This window comes from Hyperolius riggenbachi, chromosome 3, assembly GCF_040937935.1.
Source record: "Hyperolius riggenbachi isolate aHypRig1 chromosome 3, aHypRig1.pri, whole genome shotgun sequence".
NCBI lineage: Eukaryota > Metazoa > Chordata > Amphibia > Anura > Hyperoliidae > Hyperolius > Hyperolius riggenbachi.
In genome coordinates this window covers 370722093-370737785 of record NC_090648.1, presented here as the reverse complement: position 1 = coordinate 370737785, position 15693 = coordinate 370722093, and the positions used below count along the sequence as shown (strand labels likewise).

At 43.4% G+C, this 15693-nt stretch overlaps 1 long non-coding RNA gene across 1 annotated transcript in view; it reads left to right on the top strand.

The window, feature by feature from the left end:
* Positions 1 to 5439, top strand: part of LOC137561582 (uncharacterized) — a 33131-nt gene extending 27692 nt beyond the window's left edge. Inside the window, exon 3 of the long non-coding RNA XR_011030061.1 lies at positions 5293 to 5439. This is a non-coding gene — a long non-coding RNA (uncharacterized lncRNA). The remainder of the gene's footprint in view (positions 1 to 5292) is intronic.
* The last annotated feature ends 10254 nt before the right edge of the window (positions 5440 to 15693 follow it).

Genomic DNA, 15693 nt, shown 5'->3' with positions numbered 1-15693 from the left:
AAAAGTGAGAACATTGCTCACATTTTTGTAAATATTTTATTATAACACTTCATGAGACAACACTGAAGACATGACACTTTGATACAATGTAAAGTAGTCAGTGTACAGCCTGTATAACAAAATAGCTGGACAAGAAAGTCAGTAAACCGTTTGCTGAAGACAAGCAGACTAAGGACATGGATTACTGGAACAATGTCCTGTGGTATAATGAGACCAAGATACATTTATTTAGTTCAGATGGTGTCAAGTGTGATGGAAACCAGTTGAGGAGTACAAAGACAAATGTGTCTTGCCCAGGGACGGATCTAAGGGGTGGGGGGGGGGGGGGGGGGGTGTTAGGCAGGTCTCTTGCCCCAGGCGCAGTTTGTTGAATTCTTGAAAAGGTGGCAAAATGAACGGCAGTTTAGGCACCAAAACCTGAACTTTAGGTGCCAAAACCTGACCTTGCCCCAGGCACAACTTGGTCTAGATCCATCCCTGGTCTTGCCTACAGTCAAGTATGGGAATGTCATGATTTAGGACTGCATGAGTGCTTCTGGCACTGGGAAGCTACAGTTTATCAAGGAAACCATGAATGCCAACATATACTGTGACATACGGAAGCGGAGGGTGATCCCTCTCCCTTTGGAAATGGGCCACATGGCAGTACTTCAACATGATAACCCCAAACACACCTCCTTGATGACCACTGCCTAGCTAAGAAAACTGAGAATAAAGGTGCTGGAGTGAGCAAGCATACCATATATACCGGCGTATAAGACGACTTTTTAACCATTAAAAATCTTCTGAAAAGTTGGGGGTCATCTTATACGCCGGGTGTCAGTTTTTTAGTGTGAGGCTGCCGGGTGCCGGGTATCATGCGGAGCTTTAAATTACCTGATGCTGCACTGTGCCCTGAAAAGAAACATAGATCGCGCTTTCTGTTTAAAAAAACCCCCCTGTAATAGCTTATTTCGATCAGCCGCTCATGCGTGTAGCAGCGCAGCTTCCGTGGTCACCTGACTGGTGACGTATGCGCTCCACAATACATCCCGGCAATCTCTTCATGCGTGAGCATCATCAGTGGAGCGCATACGTCACCAGTCTGGTGACACTGGAAGCTGCTCTGCTAACTGCACGAGCGGCTGCTTGCAAGACGATATTACAAGGGTTTTTTTTTTAAACAGAGATCTATATTTCCTTTCAGTGGCACATTGCAGCATCAGGTAATTTAAAGCTCTGCATGACACCCGGCACCCTCACACTGAACTGGGTAGTCTTATACGGCAAGTATATGCCAAACTCTTTATTTTAAATGGAAAAGTTGGGGGGCCGTCTTATACGCCAGGTCGCCTTATACGCCGGAATATACGGTATCTCCAGACCCAAACTCTATTGAGCCTCCTTGGGGCATCCACAAACAGAAGGTGGAGGAGCCCAAGGTTTTTTACATTCACCAGCTTCATGATGTCGTCATAGAGGAGTGGAAGAGGTTTCCAGTGCCATTCTGTGAAGCTCTAGTGATCTCCAAGACCAAGAGAGTTAAGGCCATGCTGGAAAATAATAGTGGGCCTACAAAAATATTGACACTTTGGATACAGTTTTAGCATCAGGGGCGTAACTATCACCCCTGCAGTCCCTGCGAGCATAGTAGGGCCCAGGAGACTCAGGGGCCCGGTGCTCGCCTCTATACACAGATAAACACGCAGGCAGCCCAGCAATCTATATATTTACTTGCCTGTGCTTTGATGCCGGCGCACAGGTTGCACAGTGACACACAGAGGCAGAGCAGCATGCTTGGTGCTGCCCGCTCTAATCACATCAGACAGTCACGTTTACTGCACCACCCCCTGAAGCACGTGGTGGACCCGGAGAAAGAATAAAGATGCAGGCACCTCCGTTACTCCATAGTGACAGCCTGTCTGAGCTGCTGAGATTCCAGGGCGACAGAGGGGGAGTGAACTGCCTGAAGTCCTGCGAATGGACTCGTGTGTAAAAATTGTGAGTTTTTTATTTGTTTATGCAATCTGTTTTTGTGCCTTTCATGTCAGTGAGTGACGTTGGTGATGGGGAGAAAGGAGGGGAGAGTAGGTGTGTGTTAAAGTGGATCCGAGATGAAAAACTAACTATAACAAGTAACTTGTCTACATATCTTATCTAAAGTTTAGATAGTTTACACAGAAAATCTAGCTGCAAACAGTTTATGATTAATTATTCCTGTGATACAATGACAGCGGCCATGTTCTGTTTGTCACATTACACGCAGGGAAGCTGATCTGTATCTCCAGCCCTCAGCCTGTGAAAACCTAATTCCCCCTCCTCACTGCTCCCCTCTGCCTCTGAAATCTCTGGCTAGTAACACCTCCCCCTCCTCTTGCCCAGAATGAGCTCCCATAAGCCCTTGCTACTGTCTGAAAATGCCAAGGCACTCTAAAAAAGCTGTGGGCGAGGCTTGTTCAGTTTATAGGGATTTAGAGTATTAAAACAAAAAAGTATTTGGCTTGAGGAATGTCCTATAAACTATATGAAAGGAACACAATTATGCAATGAGTAAAAGTTTATCTCGGATCCACTTTAAGCAGGGATTCTGCCTCTTTAGTTTAACATTTACAGATGGGGAGGGGAGGAGCAGTTGTGAGGCAGAGGTCTTTCCCTGTTTGACTGATACAGAGATAGGACAGGTGACATGGTAGATGACAGGAAGTTGGCTGGATGTGTGTGTGGGGGGGGGGGGGCAGGAGTTGGAAGGGGGACCCCATCCACGGTTTCGCAGAGTGCCCCAGTGATTTTTAGTTACGCCCCTGTTTAGCAATGCATTCCTCACTTAGGGGTCTACTCACTTTTTTTGCCGGTGGTTAAGGGCCTGAACACACTGCTGCGCTTGCACTGCGTTTTTAAAAACGCATGCATTTTTAAAATCCCAAGGTCTTTTGAAAAATAATGAAAATCGTGATGACCTGTACACACTGGTGTGATGCGTTTTTAGAAAAACGCAATTGCAGTGCCTGCTGCGCTTTTTTAAGCGCAGCGCTTGAAAAACGCATGAAAAGACGCAATGCAATGCGATTCCATTGCGTTTTTTCAGAAGTCAGTATCCCAGAAGACTCTGCAATTTCTTGATTCCTGTTGAAATGTAAACTAGAAAAAAAACTAAAATTTCTTTAGCCAATCAGCAATTACAAGAAAAACGCAAACGCATCAAAAATGCAGACAAAAGCGCATACAATGCGTTTTTAAAACTACATGCACTTGCGATTTTAAAAATGCATGCGCTTGCGATTTTGCTTGCATTTTTCAGTCTGTACAGGCCCTTAGACATTATTGGCTGTGTGTTGAGTTATATTGGTGAGACAACAAATAACACTGTTATACAAGCTGTACACTCAATTCTTCACATTGTATCAATGTGTCATATCTGCAGTGTTGTCTCATGAAAAAATATAAATAAAACTGTGAGCGGTGTTCACACCCTTGTGAGATACTGTAAATTAAATCCAGGCAGATAAAGCACCTAGCTCAGATGGCATCCACTATTGCAGGGGTTGAAGTCAGCTGTTGATGATAGGCCACTTAATTTTATTTTCTATGACTCTCTTTCAAGTGGTACAGTTCCATTTAACTGGCATACAGCTGGTATTTTTTTTCTCTTTATTCAAGAAGGGGGAAAAAATCAGACCTAGAAAGCAATTTGCCTGTAAATTTAATATCACAACATATTTTTACTTAATTTTTCACTTCACTACACAAAAATGACATTGAAAAATATGAAAAATAATGTATGCATGGCAGCTGAAAACATGAATTGGCTTCTAAAGCTCAGTCAATTGAAATCATGTATATGTGTCCTTAGCTTAGCAAATTCCACAATTCAGTGGTGATAACATGGCTAGTCTCCAGTTAGCTGCAGTATACATTATTAATAGGCAGGGAATTTCTTCAAGCCTATTATTGATTGTTTGTGGTCATCTGATACAAACCAATTGTGTGCGACCTATAAGATGCTTTATGCATACAATAGGCAATCCTATTAGGTGCCTATGAGTAACCATCTCTAATAGACATATTTGCACAATAGACATTAAAGAGAACCTGTTGTGGAAGGTATGTAGCTACCTTGATGTCTGTTCCCTGGCTGTTATGCTCGACCTATAGCTACATCTAAGTAAGGCCCGGTTCACATTAGCGCTTTTTTTCCGGATCTGAACCGGAATGTATACGGTACAAACGGACCGGAAGCGAACGGATCCAATGTTAATCTATGGGACCGCACACATCCGTCCATTCATATGGATACATTCCGTACGTTCCGGTCCCCGGACCTAAAAATTGCTGCAGGTCCTAATTTTTCGGACCGTTCTGCTTAGCGGAACGGATCCAGACAAAAATGCAGCAGCAATGGGGGCAATGGGAAACGGAACGTTTCTTCACACTAGTGAAGAAACGGACCGTTCCACGGGGGGTGGGGGTATGGGTCGACGCAAATCTAGCGACGGGAGGGTGAGGGGAGGGTGCAGCAGCCGGGCGGGTGGGCTAGGGAGGGTTTATACATACCTAATCTTCCGTAGCAGCTTCCGTCTTCTTCCGCGTCATGTGACTACAAGACGCGTCATGTGACTAGTCACATGGCGCACTGTGTAGTCACAGCAGAAGAAGAGGAAGCCTCTACCGCCGGCTGCTGCAGAAGATAAGGTCTGTATTTGCTGAATGAAAACGGATCCAATCAATCATTGATAAGATCCGTTTTCATATGTGAACCGAGCCATGGACTCGGTATGTGAACCCGAGCCATGGAAGCGGAGACCAGATCCGTTCACCGGATCTTTTTGGCTCATATAGCAGATGTGAACCGGGCCTAAGCCTGATTTATGAAGACATCTTTAGAGATCTCAATGGGATAGCACAAGTAATCAAAACTGGGGGTTATCAAATGGATAGAATTTGCCAACCAAATGAGTCATTTCAGATCATAACGTAGTCAAAGTTGTTGGGAAGTGCCTGAATAATCGGTTTGTAACTGGACTTGTATTTAACAGCCACAACCTTTTTTTTTTTTTTTTTGTAAAGCCAAGACAGCATGAACTAAAGTGACACTGAAGCAAAAAAAACCTCATGATATAAATAATTGGTTGTGTAGTACGGATAATTAACAGAACATTAATAGCAAAGAAAATAGGGTGATATTAGTATTTTCAGATATATAGCTTTTTGTATAACATTGCATCATTCTCTAATAATTGCAGTTACCACAATACACTCAGCATTTTAAATGATTTCCCAGAGTAGGTTACTGACCTTTTGAACTTTTCTCTGCAGAAAAAACATAAACAAAGAAGAAACAATGAGAGACAGTTGAGATAAGTGCTTCAAAAGACAGTGCTGTCCACGGCTTTATAAAGTCGCAGAACTCACAGAAGCTCTTTTGCATAGATAACAACTGAAGTTTCTTAACTCTTCCTGTACTGGAAACAATATGAGACTCGTATCCGTGATAACAATGTTATATTTCTTAGCAGTATTACACATACAAATCATCATATCATAAGTTTATTTTCACTTCAGGTTCCCTTTAGAAAATTGTATTGCAGGCCCCTGTATGATTGCCTGATAATATAATCACACAACCTCTAATATAGTAACATGTTTGCAATTACTAATATGTTGTAATATGTCCCAGAGGAGGTTTACAATCTTTTGCTAATAATTAAAGTAAAAAAAAAATCCAGTAAAAGTTTACAGGATCACTTATCATATCCTCCTTGGAGAGCTCTGGCGATGTCTTAGTTATAAATGAGGCACAGTGAGCCACTGACCCAGAATAAATATAAAGATCAGGATTCCTGATGTCTCTGTCTGCATGCTTGTTACATTGCCATGGTAAGCTATGATAACAGGCAATGGGAAAAAAATGTGTATTTATAAAAAGTACTACATGCACTAGACCTAAATGCTAACAGTGAGGGCACGCCAAGAATCCATAGTGTGACACCCAGCCATCGCTATGGAAATTTATGCTCCAGTCAATGACTGCAGTGATGGTCAGCAAAGAGCTGATTATGCTGTTTTTAAACATGCATTTGGAAAGGAAAATAGCTAATAAAAGAATAGAAAAAAACAATGCCCCCCCCCACAACCTCCAAAACTTATAATAAACCCCTTAACCCTTTAGCAGCCAATGTATTTAGAGGCTTGCAAGCGCTCCAGGCCAATTTATTTTACCACTTTTTTATTTCTTATTTGTTATATTTCCTTGCTACTAATTAGTATAGCTATAATGTATATTTATGGACTCTTGTCACTAGCGGGCATTGTAAGACAATAACAATAACAGAGGACTACTGCTTTCAGTTTCTATGTCTTCTGCTAGCAGAGAGACATCAAAGCATTCCAAGAATTTACAGCACGAGTTCTGCTGGCTGAGGTTAAAAGCAGTGCACTTATCTCAAACAAAATAATTCCTTTAAAGCTGCAAATGGGTTAAAACACCATGCTGGATGGCCAGCGTGGGTTGCTGGCACCTGACCAATACCAAGCCACATGACTTTAAACATTGGAGAGGGTGCCTTGCAAGGGGGAGAGGTAAAGCTTCTCCCTGTTGCAAAGTTCTCTTGTCCCACTCTTGAAGGAGAAGAGGCCCATGCCAATGCAGGAGGAGGTGTTTGTGTAGGAGGGAGGGGTAATACAATGTTGGGCGGCTTATAGTGCTATCTGGCTATCAATTAATCAATGGATGTATGATTGATGGATGCTCTATCTGTCAGGCTGTACATTTTTAAGCCATGGTACAAATCTCTTTAATAAGACCCATCAATGCATTTTTTTCTTCTATTGAATCTTAAAAAATTAACACATAGCAAGTATGCTTATCTTTTGTGTGCTGATCTCTTTTTTGATCAGTTATTAATACAAAATTGACTGGACAGTTGCCATGTGCCAATTGATTCAGTTCTGATCCACAGTCAATATTATTAGTGCACAAGTCAGTTAATGACATCCTGGCAGTTATTATTATTATTATTGATTTATAAAGCGCCAACATATTCTGTAGTGCTGTACAAAGTAAGAAACAAACATGGGGTACATAATAATACAGACAATGGTGTACACCAATATACAAGATACATAATTAGTGACAAAATACAAAGAATGATACAAAATACAAATTATAGATTTGTTTATGACAGTGATAAAATTAACATGATGAATAAAATGTATAATGGATACCAAGACACAAAAGGGGGAGAGAGCCCTGCCCTTGCGAGCTTACAATCTAAAGGGAATGGGGGGGGGGGGGGGAACAGGAGAAGGGGTAGTATGCAGCAAATATATAGAGGCTTTGTGTTTTAGGATACCTAGTAGGAGTGCAATTTGGTCTTAGTACAAAGGGAAGTGGCCTAAGGTAGCGCATATGCTTGTTGAAACAAGTGTGTTTTTAGAGAGCGTTTAAAGGTAACAAAGGTTGGCGAGTGACGGATGTGTTGTGGGAGGGCATTCCAGAGGAGGGGTGAAGCGCGTGCGAAGTCTTGTAAACGTGAATGTGAGGAGTTGATTCTAGAGGAGGACAACAGAAGATCATGTGCCGATCTGAGATTGCGATTGGGTTTGTATCTGGAAATTAGTGAGGATATGTACCGAGGAGAGAGATTGTGGAGAGCTTTGTAGGTTAGGGTTAGGAGTTTGAACTGAATCCTCTAAATTATCTTTCCTAACTCACTTGATGAGTGAAGGGTGCTGTCCAGTATAATCCTTTTAGGCTAAAATTCCCCTTTTGGTATTGCAGGCTGCTAGCTAGGGCAGTACCTGACCCAGGTGGAGCCACAGTAGGCTGAATCACGTGATTCAGGGCAGCAAACTGTATGGGGCAGCATCAGCTCTACACTCAGCTGACCTTTTTAGTCTCCCCGTCTGCTCTGCTGCTTCAGCCTGACTCATGGAGCACAGAGCTTGCCTGATGTGAGTATGTGTGTGATGGTGGTACGCCACTTAATTAAATATGCACTGCTCTTTGCTAGCCTCCTCTCCATGCCCCTTTCTGCCCTCTGGTCTTTTTGCTGTGCAGGTTAGCAACAGCCTATTTCTATGCATGTATTTGCTTCAGGCAGCAAAAATTCTACAAACTGCCCTGACCAGACTTTCAAACTTAATTCCTGTGTAAGCACCTAAAGATATCTACCCATTCTAGAGTGGCAGCAGAGCCTACAAAAGACCCAGGAGTGGTAAATTGCAACTGTGCAATACGAATGCAGTAATGATTCGCTTGGGTCCAGCATAATGTGAACTGAGCCTTGAGCGATGTACACAAGTCCACTCTCACTAGCTTCAAACAAGTGTTTGTGATTGTGCAGGGCCGGTTTAAGCAACAATGGGGCCCCAGGGCAAAATAAACCTGGGGGGCCCCCCTAACATATACCCCGGAGCAAAAATCGACATTGAGGGACCTTTTTTGCAGCTGGTATAGTCAGGGTGTGAAGCCCCAATCGGTCGGAGCTCCATATTCTGGCTACCACAGCCTGCATGGGGGACAAGGGGTTAAAAAGTTTCAGGAGAGGGGACCCCACATAATTAAAAAAAAAAAAAAAAAATCCCACACTCTAAACATAAAAAAAATTGGGAAAATAGGAAAAAAATGCCAGGGATCTTCATACAGCCATATTGCGGCTGTATAGCGATCCCTGGCCAAAGCGCTGTGGCTGCGTATAGACCCCCTGGAAACCCCGTCAGGAAATTTATTGCTCTTTCTTTTGATGCATGTAAAATTACACTACCATTAGGTTTGCTACTAAAAGTGACATTTACCGCATTTAAAAGTATACTTTTTTCCTTCGAAACTTTCGATTTTCTCAAAAACTATAAGGTCTTTTTGAAAAATATTTTTTTCCTCTTATTCCCAATGATCTCCTTAACATATCCTGCAAATTTAGGGTTTCTAGAATTTAAGATGGATTTGCTATTAACCATTAAAGTCAGCTGGTTTTTAAATGTGTATTTGTTTTCCATTGAAACTTTAAAATCGATTTTCTCAAAAACTATAAGGTCTTTTTGAAAAAAAAATTTCCTCTTGTAGCCACTGGGGGCCCCTACAAGCTCTGGGGCCCTGGGGAAGCTGCCTCCTTTGGCTCTATGGTAGCGCCGACCCTGTGATTGTGCTTTAGTTGAAAATCTAGAGTGTTTACAGGTGTTCCCCAATATTACTAGCATTCCCTCCAGCAATCCAGTGGGATAATCCAGGCCACTTTTATACTTGTGGGAGGCGCTTCCTTTTAAGTTCTTGCAGCACACTACAGTTTGCTAGATTTCCTTGTTCCCATTTCCTTAGAATGGAACAATCTGCTGGGCTGAGAGACAAGCAATGTAAGCAATGAGACAAGCAAATTTGTATAGTGCTTGTACCATGACTACTAAGATTCATTGCTCTCTGGACCCTCCATTCCTCATGGCCACTTCTATAGTGGAGGAGATTGCCATTTTTAAGAAGTTTTAAGTGTTAACAGGAACCATGGTGTGATCTGTTCTGATAGATTTGTAAGGTTCTGATTTGCTGGTCATGATCATGTGTTAAACCAGGAAGTCATCACAGCTAATCAGAACCTTAAAGCGGATCCGAAATGAAAAACTAACTATAACAAGTAACTTGTCTATATATCTTATCTAAAGTTTAGATAGTTTACACAGCAAATCTAGCTGCAAACAGCATCAACAGAATATGATTATTTCTTCCTGTGATACAATGACAGCGGCCATGTTCTGATTGTAAACATTACACACACATTACACAGCTGATCTGCATCTCCAGCCCTCAGCCTGTGAAAACCCAATTCCCCCTCCTCCCTCCTCCCCTCTGCCTCTGAAATCTCTGGCTAGTAACACATCCCCCTCCTCCTGCCCAGACTGAGCTCCCATAAGCCCTTGCTACTGTCTGAAAATGCTAAGGCACTCTGAAAAGCTGTGGGCAAGGCTTGTTTAGTTTATAGGGAATTAGAGTATTAAAACAAAAACAAAAAGTATTTGGCTTGAGGAATGCCCTATAAACTATATGAAAGGAAAACAATTATGCAATGAGTAAAAGATTATCTTGGATCCACTTTAAAAATCCATCAGCTGATTAAACTGATCACATTGTTAATGTCTGGACTCTGTTGTCATCCAGAATCTCAGAACACAGTTCTTCTGCAAAAGAGGAAGAGAGCCCAAACCGCTGTAATATTGTAAGGAACAATGGGGCAGCTGCGGCGAACAGCACCGCCACCGCAGCTGCCTCCGTGCCGCTGCCCGTCCTCCCGGCGTCTAGGACGCCAAGGATGGAACATTCATTGTTGCAAGGGGTCACCGTCTCGCGCGGGCGCGCGCACAGACGGGACCTTTATGCTAGGAGGAGGCTCGTCAGCTGACCGGCTGGTCGGCTGACGTCAGAGGAGTCTCACGGCGCCCGGGATTGGCTGATTACAGGGGACGTGCCAGTGAGGTCTCCTCTGCTTCTTAAGCCTCCGGGATTCTTTCAGAAACTGTCTGCTGTCGTGAATACTTCTGTGTTAGCGCTCAGACCTTAGACTAGATCCCAGGTGTTGAAACCAAGGACTTCACACCTAGACTAGGATATTGCTATTGATTATCTGTGTATGAGACCTTAGATAGATCCCAGGTGTTGAAACCAAGGACTTCACACCTAGACTAGGATATTGGTATTGATTATCTGTGTATGAGACCTTAGACTAGATCCCAGGTGTTGAAACCAAGGACTTCACACCTAGACTAGGATATTGCTATATTGTTATTGATTATCTGTGTATGATTCTGGCTAACCTCTGACCTTGCATCTGCTCATTGATTCTGTACTTCCGCCTATCTGACTTGTTGCTGAACCTCTGCCTGTTTACCCGTTATCCTTTGCCTCACGATTCTGTTCCGATACTATCCTCTCTGTTGCCGAACTTAGCCTGTCTGACTACTCTATCCTCACCAGTGGGCCTAGCCTCTGGTGAGGGATTTCTAGTATAGAATCACCTGCTCCTCAGGTGATCATTAGTTGCAGTACTGTTGGCAACCCCTGCTCCACAGGCGTTCTCTTGCCTGCAGTACAGTCTTAATCACCTGCTCCTCAGGTGATCATTAGTTGTAGTACTGTTGGCAACCCCTGCTCCTCAGGTGTTCTCTTGCCTGCAGTACAGTCTTAATCACCTGCTCCTGTGCAGTTGGCTGATGGTGTAATGGTTAAGGGCTCTGCCTCTGACACAGGAGACCAGGGTTCGAATCTCGGCTCTGCCTGTTCAGTAAGCCAGCACTAATTCAGTAGGAGACCTTTGGCAAGTCTCCCTTACACTGCTACTGCCAATAGAGCGCGCCCTAGTGGCTGCTGCTCTGCTCTGGCGCTTTGAGTCCGCAAGGAGAAAAGCGCAATATAAATGTTATTTGTCTTGTCTTGTCTTGTCTCCTCAGGTGATCATTAGTTCTAGTACTGTATGTAACTCCTGCTCCTCAGGTGTCACTAGCCAGCAGTACAGTCTTAATCACCTGCTCCTCAGGTGATCATTTGCCTGCAGTACAGTCTTAATCACCTGCTCCTCAGGTGATCACTAGTCGCAGTATTGTTTGTATCACCTGCTCCTCAGGTGCCCTCTAGGCTGCAGTACCGTCTCAATCACCTGCTCCTCAGGTGATCACTAGGCTGCAGTACAGTCTGAATCACCCGCTCCTCGGGAGGTTCTATCTCTTCAGTATCCATATCTCCAGCGTGCTGGGGCCAGTACGCTATTATACAGTCAGTGTACTGATTGTACCTCGCCAGCCCCTCTGGTGAGGTCTCGCCAAACTATTGTATTACGGTTGCACCAAGCACTACACACTTTGTACCCTTTTGCCTATACTAGTATTATTGGTGATTCTGCAGATCACCACATAATCAGGTATAGCGTCTGCATTATTGTTGATTCTGCAGATCACCATATAATCAGACATCTGAGTTGCTACACCCAACCGTTACAAATATGTTTGAAATAAGGAGTAAACAGATTCAGTGTATAAAAAATACTCACAAACAAGGGTTACCACCCAGGCAGCCACTGATAAGGCAGGTGGGGAGATTAGACCTGACTCCACTCAGGTTAAGAAGTCGCTCACTGTAGACAGGAAGGATAGAGGAAAACAACCCTCCACCAAGGGTGGACTAGAACATATTATTATTATTATTATTATTATTTAGTATTTATATAGCGCCGACATATTACGCAGCGCTGTACAGTGTATATATATATATTGTCTTGTCACTAACTGTCCCTCAAAGGAGCTCACAATCTAATCCCTACCATTGCCATATATCTATATTATGTAGTGTAAGTACTGTAGTCTAGGGCCAATTTTTTTTTTTTAGTGGGAGCCAATTAACTTATCTGTATGTTTTTGGAATGTGGGAGGAAACCGGAGTGCCCGGAGGAAACCCACGCAGACACAGAGAGAACATACAAACTCTTTGCAGATAGTGCCCTGGCTGGGATTCGAACCAGGGACCCAGCGCTGCAAGGCGAGAGAGCTAACCACTACGCCACCGTGCTGCCCATAAGGCTCATACACACGCCATACCAGAAGCAACGACGGGTCCGCCGGCCCCTCCAGCTGGGCGGTGTTTAGCCGGGCTATAGGAGGACTGATAAGGCTGTTTCTGAACGATCATTCAGAAACAGCCTTATCAGTCTGCCAACAGCACGTACACACACGCATGCTGTCGGCTAAACACCGCCCAGCGGGAGGGTCCGGTGGACCCATCGTTGCTTCTGGTACGGCGTATGTATGAAGCTATACACTGACAATTTGAACAGAGGCACCAACGCAAGAGTAAAATTTGTTAAGAACCATTTGAAAGGGAGGTAGTGGTGGACTGTCTCACAGAGGCACTTGGCTACTTCTCAAACATATAGTTTCTCCGATATCTGCCTAAAACACATTGCATTGTGGAGCGGTGGAGCGTTCAAATAAAATGGATTGTTGACAAAACTCAACAGAATCGTGACTACTTTTTTTTTTTGGGGGGGGGGGGTAAGTCCACCACTACCTTCTTTTGTAAATGTTTTTTAGCCAATTTTACTCTTGCGTTGGCTCCTTTGTTCAAATTTTCAGTACAGTTCTTCTGCAGACTTACAAAACATGGGGCAACTGCAGACAGAAACAGATAAAGGAAGTGCTCTATCTATGACAGTGAGTACATGACACTAGAGTTGTGAGAGGTGTAATCTGATGGTTTTTGTTTTTTTTTCTGACTATGCAGCTACGTATAATATTGTCTTAGAAGCTCAAGCCACCCTTTAGATGCAGTTTTGTGCAAAGTGTTCCTCTATGGTAAACGGCTTAATTAGATGGTTGCTGAAGCAGAAACTCTGTGCATGTAACAGTACACAGTGCGGCATTGTCTGCATCCTGGATGGCTGATAGGTAGCACAAAGCAATCGGCCCACTTAGCCTTCAGAAAAAGAAAAAAAAATAGGAGCACATGAAAAAGAAATCTGATCTGTTTTTATGAAAGTGTCACTTTGCTTAGCTGAACACTCAATGTGCAACTAGATAGCAATGATGCTGCATTCTAGCTACGTGTCCCTGGTCTCTCCGGACTGAGGCCTGTAAGGAAACCTTTAAATTATAGATCACAGGCCCACTTAGCATGAGCATCTCTGCTAAACAATGAGCTGGTTGTGTTATGCTCAGCAGATCCCTCCCTTCCACTGATCAGCAGGCTTGCTAACTTAGATGAGTCATACTTTACTATAACTCCATTTCTGCACAGCATGCCTAGCCTGGAGGAGGTGGAAGCACTACAATGCAAGAAAAAAAAAAGTCTTTAATATGCCCTAAATTTTATTAATAAACTTTAAATTGGTAAATTTCTTATTTTCAAATGTTAATATGAAGGAAAATAACCCAGGATAGAAAGAACCAGTGTGGTTTGTATTATATAACAACATATTTTTCCAATTAAATCTTTATGGTTTGCGTGACTAGGGGTGTGTCGGTGACTAGGGGTGTGTCGGGGGTAGGGTGATTATGGGTGTGGCCTAAGTGTCCTTCTTTCTTATCTCGAAATGGAAAAATTCCTCCGCCACCACCCAGAGCAGCGCTACCATACAGGCAACCTGGGCAATTTCCCCAGGGCCATGACCCAACTGCATGGCCCCCTTCAGGTTTCCCCCAACTTTATTTTGGTCCTTGAAAAGTTTCTGGCAGTGTAGTTATTGACTTGCCCTGGCTAGCTTCCTGTGGCTCTGAGTGTTCCCGTCTTTATCCCCGCTGGCCACATCTTCTCAGTGACAGAAGAGAGGCACTTCTGCAAGAATGAAGATGAGGAAGCCCAGATCCAAGGACTAATGGGAGAGTGCACCAGCTGGAACAGGTGAGTCGCTACCTTACCAAAAAATCTGCAGGGACCACAATAAAGTTGGGGGGAGACCATGGGGGCCGCACCCAGCTCAGGGGCCCAGGGGGGTCAATTTGGCCCCTTGTGCCATCTTTTTTGGGGGGGGGAGTGCTTTCAGTCAGGGGGCCGCAAGGTTTCATTATTATTTTCAGTACACAGAGATAATGCAAATCTGAATCTAATGATTTAAGCTCCATAAATGTACATTTTGTTTTGTATTTTTGCAGCATAAAAATTCAGTTATCTGTTGCAGCAGTTTATTGGTTCCTGGTTTCCCCTGCTTAGTGCCTGCTTGTATTGTTCTCCTCTACCCAGCTGTCAGAACTCAACCTCTGCCAGTCATGTGGTAACCATGGTGACATGGTCCACAAAACATCAAGACAGGTTTGACTGCAATGTCTGTTTAAAGGTGGCCACTAATGATCCAATCTTTTTCATCCAATTTTACCAAATCTATGTAGTATAAGGGTAACTTGGGTGAATACAGTAAATGGATAATTTAGGCAGTTCCCTTATATTACATATAAATGGTTAGATTGGATGAAAAAGATTGGATCATTAGTGGCCACCTTTAGCCATATCTCCCTAGTGATGCCTTTTTATGGATGCTATAGTTGGTAAAGATACAAGAGGCACCAAAGGTATGATAAAATAATCATAAGATAAAAAGTCTGCGCATGTGCAGCATAATATGTCCAGGTCAGAGGGTGCCAACCATGCCGACAAGGACCCATTGAACAGGAGCTATAGCGGGTGTAGCCATCCTGCCAACATGGCTATTCAATACCTGTACAAAGTATATTCTCTGTGTAATCATATTGGTGGATTTTCGGTTCTATGAAATCAGCTCTGAAACAGTTACTTGCAAAATAGTTTGCATAGGTTGCTGTTTGCAGTTTTCCCTCCTACATCTACTGTAGGTGAAGAATTCTTCTCACCAATTATACTTTGGATATTTTGTAGCCAATGAGAGTGTAATGCTGGGGGGTCATACTTTCTGACCACCCAGCGCAACAAGGCTAAGAGCTGGATAATGGAAGAGACTCCACAGATGGACACAGGAGTAATGAACAAGGGAGCAAGATTGCCCAGAGCAACTGCAGCTCTGAGCCGCCTATCAGGTTAGATGCTATGTGATACAATACACAACAGACGTAGTCGGCAACAGGCTTGGGTCATACACGTTAACACAGATGTCAGTCGTATTGGAAGGATTAGGCAGATTCATAGTCGAGAGGCAGGCAAAGCTCGGTACACAATACAATATTACAATAATACAATACTGACTGACTAGAGTATATATATATATATATATATATATA